Source organism: Phacochoerus africanus, chromosome 7, assembly GCF_016906955.1.
Source record: "Phacochoerus africanus isolate WHEZ1 chromosome 7, ROS_Pafr_v1, whole genome shotgun sequence".
Lineage (NCBI taxonomy): Eukaryota > Metazoa > Chordata > Mammalia > Artiodactyla > Suidae > Phacochoerus > Phacochoerus africanus.
The window spans coordinates 64,559,019-64,571,549 of NC_062550.1; the positions used below are offsets into that span (position 1 = coordinate 64,559,019).

General features: G+C 38.1%; 1 long non-coding RNA gene across 1 annotated transcript in view; it reads right to left on the reverse strand.

The window, feature by feature from the left end:
- Positions 1–12,531, reverse strand: part of LOC125131214 (uncharacterized) — a 41,200-nt gene that overhangs the window by 13,005 nt on the left and 15,664 nt on the right. Inside the window, exon 4 of the long non-coding RNA XR_007135872.1 lies at positions 6,948–7,009. This is a non-coding gene — a long non-coding RNA (uncharacterized LOC125131214). The remainder of the gene's footprint in view (positions 1–6,947; positions 7,010–12,531) is intronic.

Consider the following 12,531-nt stretch of genomic DNA (forward strand, 5'->3'; position numbering starts at 1 on the left):
CATATTTAACAATGAATTCTCCTGATCTCATGTTACCTACTCCTCACACCAAAGAACTGTTATCTTAGTAAAAATCCTATTTCTATACCAAAGTAGGAATAAAGCTAAGAGCTTTAGAGGTGTTTTGCTGTCTTTCACACATAAGATTTTTGCCACTAGTCATGTTTATCTGTCTTCCACTAACAAAGGGAATACAGTTGAAATACTAAAATTTATAGAATCTGATAATTCTACACTGTGGTTTTGAGTTCTTTCCACTTTTAATTCCAAAAAATTGGACCACACCATTCTCTTGACTGGTTGCTTATGTTCCCATTCTGCTTAATCGCTACCATCTTTTTTTAACTGGAGAACACTCACACTTAACTTGAAGATTTAGCTAAAGATTTGTTGCAAGACTGATAGATGAACTACTTAATCTGATTACACTTGACTGGCAAGCATGATAACTGAATTTCAGAACTTTCAGTTACTCTCAGCATCTGGAAGAAATGGAATATAGGAAAGTCCTTCAACATTCATGTTCATTAAACTAACAAATATTTATGAAATTTCTATGTGTTGGGCACTGTTCACCCATGAATAGAATAGACATGACCCTTGTTTCTCGAGGAAACCATGGCCCAGGGGGAAGAGGATCAATCGTGTGTTAACACGTGGTGTTAGCATCTGCGATTGGGGTAAACAGTGACTTAGAGGACAGACCAGGTGGGCAGCAGCAGAGACGATACATAAGCTGAGACCTGAAGGGCCTGAGGAGATAAGCAGAGGGAAGGGTGTTCTAGAAAGAGAAAAGAGCTGGAGAGAGAGGCTTGAAAAGGACGTTGGAGAACCCCAAGGACTTGATGTAACTGGTGATGGTGTGCTCACACTGGGGGTGTGGATGGTATTAGGAAAAGGGGGGGAAGATCAGATTAGCAATGACTTGTGTGCCATGTGGAGGAGAGCATGTTATCCTGAAGGAGCTCCATCCCTGGAGAATTTTAAGCAGTCTTATGATCAGATTTGTAACTTAAAAGGAGTGTTCTAGCAGTGGGGGCCCCGAACACAGCTCAGATCATTCTTCACATGTGTAGAGGGTGTTTCTTACATGCGCTGAGCCTAGGACCAAAGTAAAGGTCAGAGGCCTCAGGACATTTTCCCCTTTTCCTCCTCTTTCCTCTCTTTTCTACCCCCTCTGTCTTTCAGACATTCTCTTAAGGCCCTCTTAAAATTTAAGCAGTTCATGGCAAGTCTTTTGAAAATATCAATTTAATTGTAAATCTTTTTCTCAATGGTCGATGTTAAATTATTTGTTGGTAATTCAGGCTGCCAGAGCTAGAATCCCAGGTTTATCCTTTCATGGATGCTCAAATCTACTTTCCCTTTGCTCCCTATAATTCTTTATTACTATCCATTATCACTTCCAACATGGGGGGAGGGGAAATAGAAAATTTAAGTAAATCAACTTCATTATTGATCTATGGTGTTTTTTGTTTTTAGGGCTGCATGTGCAGCATATGGAGGTTCCTAGGCTAGGGGTTGAATCAGAGCTGTAGCCACCGGCCTACTCTAGAGCCATAGCAACTGGGGATCCAAGCCACATCTGCAATCCATACCACAACTCACTGGCAACACCAGATCCTTAACCCACTGAGTGAAGCCAGGGATCGAACCTGCATCCTCATGGATACTAGTCAGATTTGTTTCTGCTGAGCCACAACAGGAGCTCCTGACTTGTGGTTCTTGTAGAGAGTTCATTAGAATATAAATATGCTTCTAGTGACCTTAATGTTTTTCACGTTTTTTAAATTGTAGTTTGTGACCCATGTGTACGTCATGAAATCAATTTAATGGGTCATAACCTAAATTTTAAAAAAAGAAATAGGACCTAATCTAATAGAAAATATCAGCGTGCCTTGAATATACTAAGAGTCAGTATTCTGAACTTTCATTTCAGTTATAGGCCTATATTTTATTCATGCAGATAACAAAACATATCTTACTGTATTAATCAAAAAATCGTATTAAAAAAGTCAGAAAAAACACTGTCCAAGATCAACTTTTTTTTCCCACTCTCACAATCAAAAATATTAAGAACCCAGAGAAGTTGACTTGTCTAAGTCCATGAATTAGTGGCAAATCCAAGATTTGAACTCAGGTCTCCAAACGGTCTGATGTTCTCTGAGCAAAAGTTGATTAACTGCCTACCAGGAGGACTGAGGAACATGGATTTCATTTACTGAATTTATCCTGAGATCACATTGGGAAAGATGATCAAACGTTCATAAGGCTTTGTTATCTTAGTGTGAGAAAGCGCAACCTGTTGCTCTTTCACTTTGTGTCACAGACGAGCACGAGGCTTTGGCAGATAGTCAGTTTGAATCTTTATTATTCTTTTTCCCCCATCTTTTTTTTTTTTGCCACACCTGTGGCATGCAGAAGTCCATGGACCAGGGATCAAACTTGTGCACAGCAGTAACCAGAGCCACAGCCATGACAATACCTGATCCTTAACCCTCTGTGCCACCAGAGAACTCCTGCCTTTATTACTCTTTAAAAAAAAATGTTTTCGTGGACATCTTTGATATATATTCATACTTACGTTTTGCATAATCTAGTTTTTCTTGTTTCTCAACTGAATGGCTAAATGATTAATCAGGTCCTTTCTTTCACTTTCTTTAGCCATGTTGAAAAAAATCAACATTTCAGAATATTGGAGGTGTTTTTCTTAAAATCAGGGAAATGTTAGGTACACCCTGAGGCTCCTCCAGCCTTATAGGTCTATTGCTTTTAACTTGTGATGGATCTTTTTGGATTTCCTCTTCTTTTTTTCAAGCAATTAAACTTTTTTTTTTTCCCCCTTCACACAATATTTGGAGGCACAGCAAAGAATACAGAGTTGGAAATTGAGAGACAAGAGCCCCAGTCCCTCTTGTCACCTAATTTATTGTTTGAACTTCAGTAGGTCCTAAAACACACTGGGGCCTTGATTTCTTCATTTTAAAACTGAGGAACAGAGTTCCCATTGTGGCGCAGTAGAAATGAATACGACCAGTATCCATGAGGATGTGGATTTGATCCCTGGCCTCCGCTCATTGGGTTGGGGATCGGGTGTTGCCATGAGCTGTGGTGTAGGTCACAGACACAGCGTGGATCCTGCCTTGCTGTGGTTGTGGCATAGGCCCACAGCTGCAGCTCCAATTCGACCCCTAGCCTGGGAACTTCTGTGTGCTGAGAGTGAGGGCCACAAAAAAGAAAGAAAGAAAGAAAACTGAGGAAGGGCATCTAGATTACCTATAGTTGCTTTAATCAATCAGTGTTTTCTACCCATGTGGAGGGTTTGGATTCATTTCCAAATATGAGAGAAACCACTGCCTAGAAATTAGCACGTGAATATAAAGAAACATGTTTTTATATAAAATCGTGTGAGATTCCTGGATTTTTATAACCCATTTATAGAGTCAGTTTTAAAAACCCGCTTTACATAACTTTCTGTATGCCATACAATGTGCCAGATGCTCTACACTTCCTTTCTTGACCTTCCTAAGAATTTCCGATTTCACTTCCTTCCCATCTCCTTAATGGTTTCCTCCATTGTTCAAAGACTCCTAGAGCTATGAAAAATTTTGAGCAAGCTGGCTCATCCATCTCATTTCCTTTCTGTCTATTACCTTCACATATCAGTACTTATCATTTTGCCATTTAGAAACTCAATAGTAACTCCGTAATGTTACAATGACATGCTTCCATGTTGAGGATATAATGGTGGATTAGAGAGAGATTGTCCTTTCCTCAAGAGGATTTCTGAGAGACTGACAAAGAACGAAGTTACCAAAAAATTAATAAAATTACTTCAAGTTCAATGAAATGGATGGCTTTTTGAGGCCAGGCTGCCAGAGCTAGAATCCCAGGTTTATTACTGACTATTTCTATTCATCCACCATTTCTTGTGAACCACTTCAGATCCCCTGGCTTCATTTATCTCCAGGGTCTTGGGCTATGAAAGGAAGGAAAATCTCTTTTCTCCTCTACCTTCCTAGGTTCCCTGGCTGGGCCTTCCAATTAAAGTTATAAGAAACAGATTAGAAAGAGAATTAAAACACAGATTTGGTTACATACACAGACATAGATATTTGCAATAAAATGAACACCCAAAGAGGCAGCCAGATTAAGGTTTATATATCATTTTAGGCTAAACAAAAGGAAAGAGGCTTGGCTTCTGGGTGGGGGCGGCAAGGGGGAGGGAGGAACTATAGGTAAGTAAGGGTTATCTCATTATGCAGATAAGAACCTCTCAGGTGAAAAGAGCTGTCTCTGGCTGTAGCTTTGTCTCTGTTAGGAGACACTTTTGCAAGTGGAAGTTTCCTTTTTAAATGTGAATTTCCTTTACAAAAGTGAAAATGTATACTCTATTTTTAGGTAATTAGGGGGAGGTGAAGAGCTTTTCCTGCATTAGCTGGTTCTTAACCACATTTAGCTCAAAATAATTTATATGCCAAACAGGCATATTCTGAGATGGTATATTCTGGTATCCCTCATTCTGCCCTTTGAAGTCTTTTTTTTTTTCCTCCAAGAAAAGGCATTTCTGTGAAACAAAATGAGCAAAAAGACAGAAGTTCATGGGTGGAGCGAATTATAAACCCAGTTTGGGGGACCAGAGGAAAGTTGGTCAAAAAGATGACTAGATGTAGGGCTGAAAGCATCTTTAGATGATAGAGAGAAGATGGCTTTGACAACCTCACTTCCCTTTCCGGGTTTGCAGTTCAAATGTCTTTGGTGACGGTGCATACATCAGTGTCCTAGCGAGGGATATTTTTTGGAGCAAAGCATGGAAACATTCTGCATTAACTTGTAGAGCCCATTTGGATAGTCCTCCTGAGAATCCGGGCAGTCCGGTTTTAGTTCTCAGTAGTGTCAAGTCAGAACGTTGAGAGAAAAACTGGAAATGTTAATTACTGACAAAAGGTACAAAACAGCAGGAGTCGATTTACTAAGAGGTGAAAAAGCACAAAAGAGAAAACAGGGCTAGAATTCAGCAATCTATAGGAATGGTGCTATATTTTTTCATTGAAACTGGATTTTTCCCTCTAAAAGTCACTCCAATTTCAAAGATAATCAAAGTCAGACTAATTTTCAAAATAAACTGAGTCTCATTGAACTTGGCCTGATTATTTACACAAGTGCAGCAAAAATAAGTAATTGGTCATTTAGGTCTTTCAAGTTTGCTTTACTGGAACTTTAAATAAGGAAACTCAGATTAGATTTTTAAAAGCCCCTTGTGGGTGAAAAAGCCAAGCCAAGGACTGACCATCAGTCTTTACCTGCAATATCTATAGGGCGGATTCCTCCTTTCTCGAGGTTCACAGTATATTTTAAGGTTGCTGGGCTCTGTCAGAAAGAAATCTCATTCACCTGTAAAGCCAGGAACCCTGTAAGCCAAGCATCAGGTGGATATTCCAAGAGGGCTTTGTAAGCATTGGCTCCATACAGTGAACTTTAGTTCCTTAAAACTCTCTGGTCACACCCGATTTTATGAACATCATTCTCAGATAGGACCTTCCAGTCAAAACCTTAGTTATATAACCAATGTTTCAAACTGTGTCCTGTTAACAAGGACCACAGATTCTTATTGAACTTATGCAACCAATTGCATTACCATGAAACTAAGAATACTCAATAAGATCTTCTAAATTCTAGAGGAATTAGGTAGAGAAGTAAATATTTCATCTTTATTCACAAAAGTATATGTTAACATATTTCTATAAGCTACAAACAGCTTAAAAGAGAAAAAGGGTTCCTTAAATCTGAAAAATAAAACATTATAAGAGCTAGCGATGTTTCAAACAAAAAGGCCATAAAAATTAGAATCACCCTTATCAGTTCATTCAGTCCCAAGAAGTTAATTCCTACGTTGCTTGCTTTGGGGTTAGCAATTCTGTAAATTCATCAGGTTCTCTATTGGGCTGCACCCCGCAGGCCTACAAGGCCTGTACTCGCCCAGCTTTAAGACTGAATCAACAGCCTAGTCAGCAGCAAAGGCATAGTTTAAAGGATAGAGGGAGCTTACACGTCTGAAGCAAGGTCCTGAAGAGACACCCCCACGGCACAGCAGACAGCAAGCAGGACAAGGCAGCGTCTTTGCTCCTGGTGGGGAAGGGAAGATTGCCAGGTATGGGGGAACTGACCTCAGGTTGGCTCATTAGTTACCACGGAAACCAGCAGATGGGCACGCCCCTCACAGCCCCATCGAAAAGAATAATCACTAGCTGGGGCCTGGGGCAAGAATGTAGGAAGGTCTGTTAGGTGAGTAGGGTGTAGGTGAAGCCGGCATCCTTCAAGCCCTGGAGAGCAAGTTAACAGCCACCATCAGTGCAATCTCCACTAGAGTTTTGGGAGGTTTGGCCCAATCCAGTGGCACGATTTTTAAGGGTATATGTTTTATAAAACCTGTACTCTAGAGTATCTGTCAGAGTCATTTTGGTGAATCAGCAAAAATGCTGACGTGAAGCATTTTCACCTGTAGTTGATTGCAACTGCTTTCAGAAAGTTAAATAAGTGTGAAACACTAACACTTGTGTGAATAACACACTTTACCATAGCCATGGTTAAAAATGTGATGCAAGTTCATTATAGCACAACTGACCCATCAATTTGGTTGCTTCAGACGTGTAAGCTGTGACATACAACATTTTATAATATGTGTGTGACATACATATAGGCTGTGTGTGACTCAACCTTTCATAATAACTGGAATTATGACTGATAACATTAAACAAGGACAAATCATGGAGAGCAAAGATCAAATTTTTAGGAACTTTATACAATTTTTGAAACATTTACATTAAGAACATACATCCATACAACTACAACCTAAAGAAGGTTCAGAATCACTTTTTCATTGACACTGTTTCAGATGAAGTTTAACATTTCCAACAAACCTAATTAGTTTAAGATCTCTGTCTTACCAAGTGAGAGAACAAATCCTTTGAGATTTTTCCAGGTGCCCTCTGGGGAAGCTTGAAGTTTCCTTAAGGCAAAAAAGACTCCATTTAGAATTTGATTTGGGGAAATTTTTCAAAAATATCAAAAGGTTTGAACACCTAATGAAACAAAATCACAAGTCACTGTGAAATAATACTTAGTTATCTATTTAACCAAAGCGACAATAAAAGATTTCAAAGGCGATTACAGGTCACATGAATGTAAAAAAAAAAAAACCAAACCTTAGCACTTTCAATATTAAGAAGACTCTTTTTTTTTTTTTTTTTTGGTCTTATAGGGCCACTCCCATGATGTATGGCAGTTCCTAGGCCTACGCCACAGCCACAACAAGGCGGGATCCCAACCGTGTCTGTCACCTATACCACAGCTTTCCGTAATGCCAGATCCTTAACCCACTGAGCAAAGCCAGGGATCAAACTTGCATCCTCATGGATACTACTCGCTAGGTTTAATTCTTAAGTAATTAAAAACATAATAAAGACAACACAAAGCACGGGAGATTATTTGCAGAATCTTTGTTTTCTAGGCAGATTACTCAACATGTAAAGAAAAACTTTTTACAATAACCTTCTTAAGAAGAGACCAGTAATCCAAACTTTAGTTCTATATTAGTACACTATTAATATTTTTTGGTGGGTGGGAACTAATGGACTATTATTTACTTATTTATTTATTTTTAATATGATGATTTTTATTATTTCCATTATAGCTGGTTTACAGTGTTTTGTCAATTTTCTACTGTACAGCAAGGTGATCCAGTTACACATACATGTATACATTTTTTTCTCACATTATCATGCTCCATCGTAAGTGACTAGACATGGTTCCCAGTGCTACACAGCAGGATCTCATTGCTAATCCATTCCAGAGGCAATAGTCTACATCTATTAACCCCAAGTTCCCAATCCATGCCACCCCTCCCCCCCTTGGCAACCACAAGTCCATTCTCCAAGTCCATGATTTTCTTCTCTGTGGAAAGGTTCATTTATGCCCTATATTAGATTCCAGATATGAGTGATATCATATGGTATTTGTCTTTCTCTTTCTGACTTACTCCACTCAGCATGAGAGTCTCTAGTTCCATCCATGTTACTGCAAATGGCATTATTTTGTTCTTTTTTATGGCTGAGTAGTATTCCATTGTGTATATATACCACATCTTCCTCGTCCAATTATCTGTCGATGGACATTTGGGTTGTTTCCATGTCTTGGCTATTGTGAATAGAGCTGCAGTGAACATGTGGGTGCATGTGTCTGTTTTAAAGGAAGTTTTGTCCGGATATATGCCCAAGAGTGGGATTGTGGGGTCATATGGTAGTTCTATGTATAGTTTTCTAAGGTACCTCCATACTGTTCTCCATAGTGGTTGTACCAGCTTACATTCCCACCAACAATGCAAGAGGGTTCCCTCTTCTCCACAGCTTCTGCAGCATTTGTTATTTGTGCACTTATTAATGATGGCCATTCTGACTGGTGTGAGGTGGTTTCTCATGGTAGTCCTGATTTGCATTTCTCTGATAATTAGGGATGTTGAGCATTGTTTCAAGTGCTTGTTGACCATCTGTATATCTTCCTTGGAGAAATGTCTATTCAGGTCTTTTGCCCATTTTTCCATTGGGTTGTTGGCTTTTTTGCTGTTGAATTGTATAAGCTGTTTGTGTATTTTAGAGATTCAGCGCTTGTGAGATGCATCATTTGAAACTATTTTCTCCCATTCTGTAAGTTGTCTTTTTGGTTTCCTTTGCTGTGCAAAAGCTTGTCAGTTTGATTAGGTCCCATTGGTTTATTTTTGCTTTTATTTCTATTGCTTTGGGAGTCTGACCTGAGAAAACATTTGTAAGGTTGATGTCAGAGAATGTTTTGCCTATGTTCTCTTCCAGGAGTTTGATGTTGTCTTGTCTTATATTTAAGTCTTTAAGCCATTTTGAGTTTATTTTTGTGCATGGTGTGAGGGTGTGTTCCAGCTTCATTGATTTGCATGCAGCTGTCCAGGTTTTCCAGCAATACTTGATGAAAAGACTGTCTTTTCCCCATTTTATGTTCTTGCCTCCTGTGTCAAAAATTAATTGACCATAGGTGTCTGGGTTTATTAATGTGTTCTCTCTTCTATTCCATTGGTCTGTATGTCTGTTTTGGTACCAATACCACACTGTCTTGATCACTATTAATATTAAAATTTATTTTACTTATTTTTTGGCCTCACTAGAGGCATGGGCAAGTTCCTGAGCCAGGGATAAACCTAAGCCACAGCAATGAAAACACACTGCACCACCAGAAAAATCCTTAAAATTCATTTAAAAACCTTATGATGAATATGTTTCATTTTAGCCAGTTTGACCACATGAGAAAAGATTTTCTCTTTTCCTTGCACAATTTCCTTTCTTTTCCTCTTTCTCATCTGAAACTACCATTAAATAACCTTAAACTACTTTAGAACAAAATTACTCTCCTCTTTTCTTTCTCAAAAAGGCATCCTTCATCTCTCACATCTTGCCTGATTTTTCTTGTATTACTCTGCAAGAGGAATTTTTTTCCTTCATTTTTATCATTCCTAATAGCTCATTTACATGTTGATTAGAATTCTTAACCCTTTTGGTAACTAATTTCCAGTGAAAACAAGCAAATAAGCAATTGTGAACTGTGTGTTATATATATATCAGCATTCTGTAGATGGATTAGAAAATCTATTAATGTACCAATTTTATAATTTTAGAAGTATCTGTTTCTTCACAGTAAAATTTTTCAATATGATAAAATAATATGTTTATTAACAGACCCAAAAATCTTTACTGTGTCTGTAATGAGAGGCCAAAGAAGATAAAATTAAGTTTAACAATTAATGTTTTGGTGTTTCATCTTATTCAGAAATGATACACATATTCAATGAAAGTCCATCATTTAACTTAGTATAACTGTAAAGTTTTAAATACCTGAAAATGGAGTTCTCATTGTGGCTCAGCAAGTTAAGAACCCGACATAGTCTCTGTAAGGATGCAGGTTTGATCCCTGGCCTAGCTCAATAGGTTAAGGATCTGTCTGGCATTGCTGCAAGTTGTGGTGTAGGATGCTAATGTGGCTCAGATCCAGCATTGCTGTGGCTTTGGTGTAGGTCTCAGCTTCAGCTCCAATTTCACTTCTGGCCTGGGAACTTCCATATGCCACAGGTGGGGCCATAAAAAGAAAAAAGAAAGAAAGAAAAATTGGGGTTAGTTCCTATTTTTTTTCTGACAGCTTTAGGAATACTTATACAAGGGTTTCTTTCTTTCTAAACCAATTAAAATAGAGCTCGTTTATGAATTTTGGCAATACCATCCAGAGGTAGAAAAATATCACATAAACAAAACATACATAGACACAGATAAATATTCAGACACACATATAGAGATCTTATAGCATCCATTTAAAAATTTTATCTGTGAGTTAAACACAATAATACAAAACTTACTACTTTATATATGATATTTGGATCTGTGTTTCCGGCAGGTAAACAAATTAAGGGTACCTACTCAACTAAGACTTTTTGGCTTTTAGCAAACTAAAATATTGTATGATTTTACTTAAATGTGAAATCTTAAAAAAAAAAATCAAAAATGTTAAAAGACCTCAAAGATACACAGAACAGAGTGATGGCTGCCAGAGGTGGAAATAGAGAGAGGGGGTAAAATGGATGCATGTGGTTAAAAGGTACAAACTTACACGTAGAAGATAAGTAAGTCCTGGAGAATGCAATGCACAGCACGGTGACTATAGTTAACGACATATATTGCATATTCGAAACTTGATAAAAGAATATATCTTAAAAGTTCTCATCACAAGAAGAAAAAATTCTAACTGTGTGGTAATGGATTTTAACTAAACTTACTGTGGTAAGCACTTTGCCTTATATACATATATCAGATGACTATGTTTTACAACAAAAAATAATGCAGGGTTGTAAGTTAATTGTGTTTCTTTCTTTCTTTTTTCTTTTTTGGTCTTTTTAAGGCTGCACTTGCAGCACAGGGAGGTTCCCAAGCTAGAGGGTGAATTGGAGCTATAGCTGCTGGCCTGCACCACAGACACAGCAACGCCAGATCCAAGCTGCATCTGCGACCTACACCACAGCTCACAGTATCGCCGGATCCTTAACCCACAGAGGGAGGCGAGGGATCGAACCTGCTTCCTCATGGATATTAGTCAGATTTGTTTCCATTGAGCCACAGCAAGAATCTGTTTCTTTTTTTTTTTAAGTTTTATTGCAGTATAGTTAATTTACAAGGCTGTGATAATTTCTGCTATACAACAAAGTGACCCAGTCATACATATAAACCTATCTGTTCTGATTCTTTCCCACATAAATTATCACAGAATGCTGGGCAGAGTTCTCTGTGCTATACAGCAGGTCTCCTTTGGCCAACTGTTCCATATATCTCAGTGTGCATGTGTGCCAATCCCAAACCCACACTCCATCCCTCCCACGCCCCCAACCTGTCCCCTTTGGTAACCATAAGTTTTTCAAAGTCTGTGAGTCTGCTTCTGTTCCGCAAATAAGTTCATTTGTATTCTTTTTTTTTTTTTTTAGATTCCACATATAGATGATATCATATATTTGTCTTTCACTGTCTAATTCACTTAGTATGATAGTTTCTAGGTTCATCCATGTTGCTGAAAATGGCATTATTTTGTTCTTTCTATGGCTGAATAATATTCCATTGTATATATATACCACATCTTCTTTATCCATTCCTCTGTTGATGGACATTTAGGTCACTTCCATGTCTTGGCTATCGTAAATAGTGTTGCAGTGAACATAGGGGTGCATGTATGTTTTTGAATTTGGTTTTCTCTGAATAGATGCCCAGGAGTGGGATTGCTGGATTTATGGTAGTTCTATTTTTAGTTCTATTTTGATCTATTTTTTACCTCCTAGAGTAATGACAAAATAAACAAACAAACAAATGGTACCTAATTAAAAGTTTTTGCACAGCAAAGGAAACCATAAACAAAACAAAAAGACAACCTACAGAATGGAAGAAAATATTTGCAAATGAAACAACTGACAAGGGATTAATCTCCAAAATATACAAATACCTCCTGCAGCTCAATATCAAACAATCCAATAAAAAAAAATGGGTAGATCTAAATAGACATTTTTCCAAAGAAGACATACAGATGTCCAAAGAACACATGAAAAGATGACCAAGATCACTAATTATTTGAGAACTACAAATCAAAACTACTGTGAGGTACCACTTTATACCAACCAGAATAGCCATTATCCAAAAGTCTACAAATAATAAATTCTAGAGAGGGTATAGAGAAAAGGAGCCTTCTTACACTTTTGGTGGGAATGTACACTGGTGCAACCACTATGGAAAACAATGTGGAGGTTTCTCAGAAAACTAAATATTGTATTTCAACTAAAAAATCCTTTTAGAGGGAGTTCCCCCCATGGCTCAGCAGTTAATGATTCCAACTAGGATCCATGAGGATGCGGGTTTGATCCCTGGCCTTGATCAGTGGATTAAGGATCCAGTGTTGCCGTGAGCTGTGGTGTAGGTCACAGAC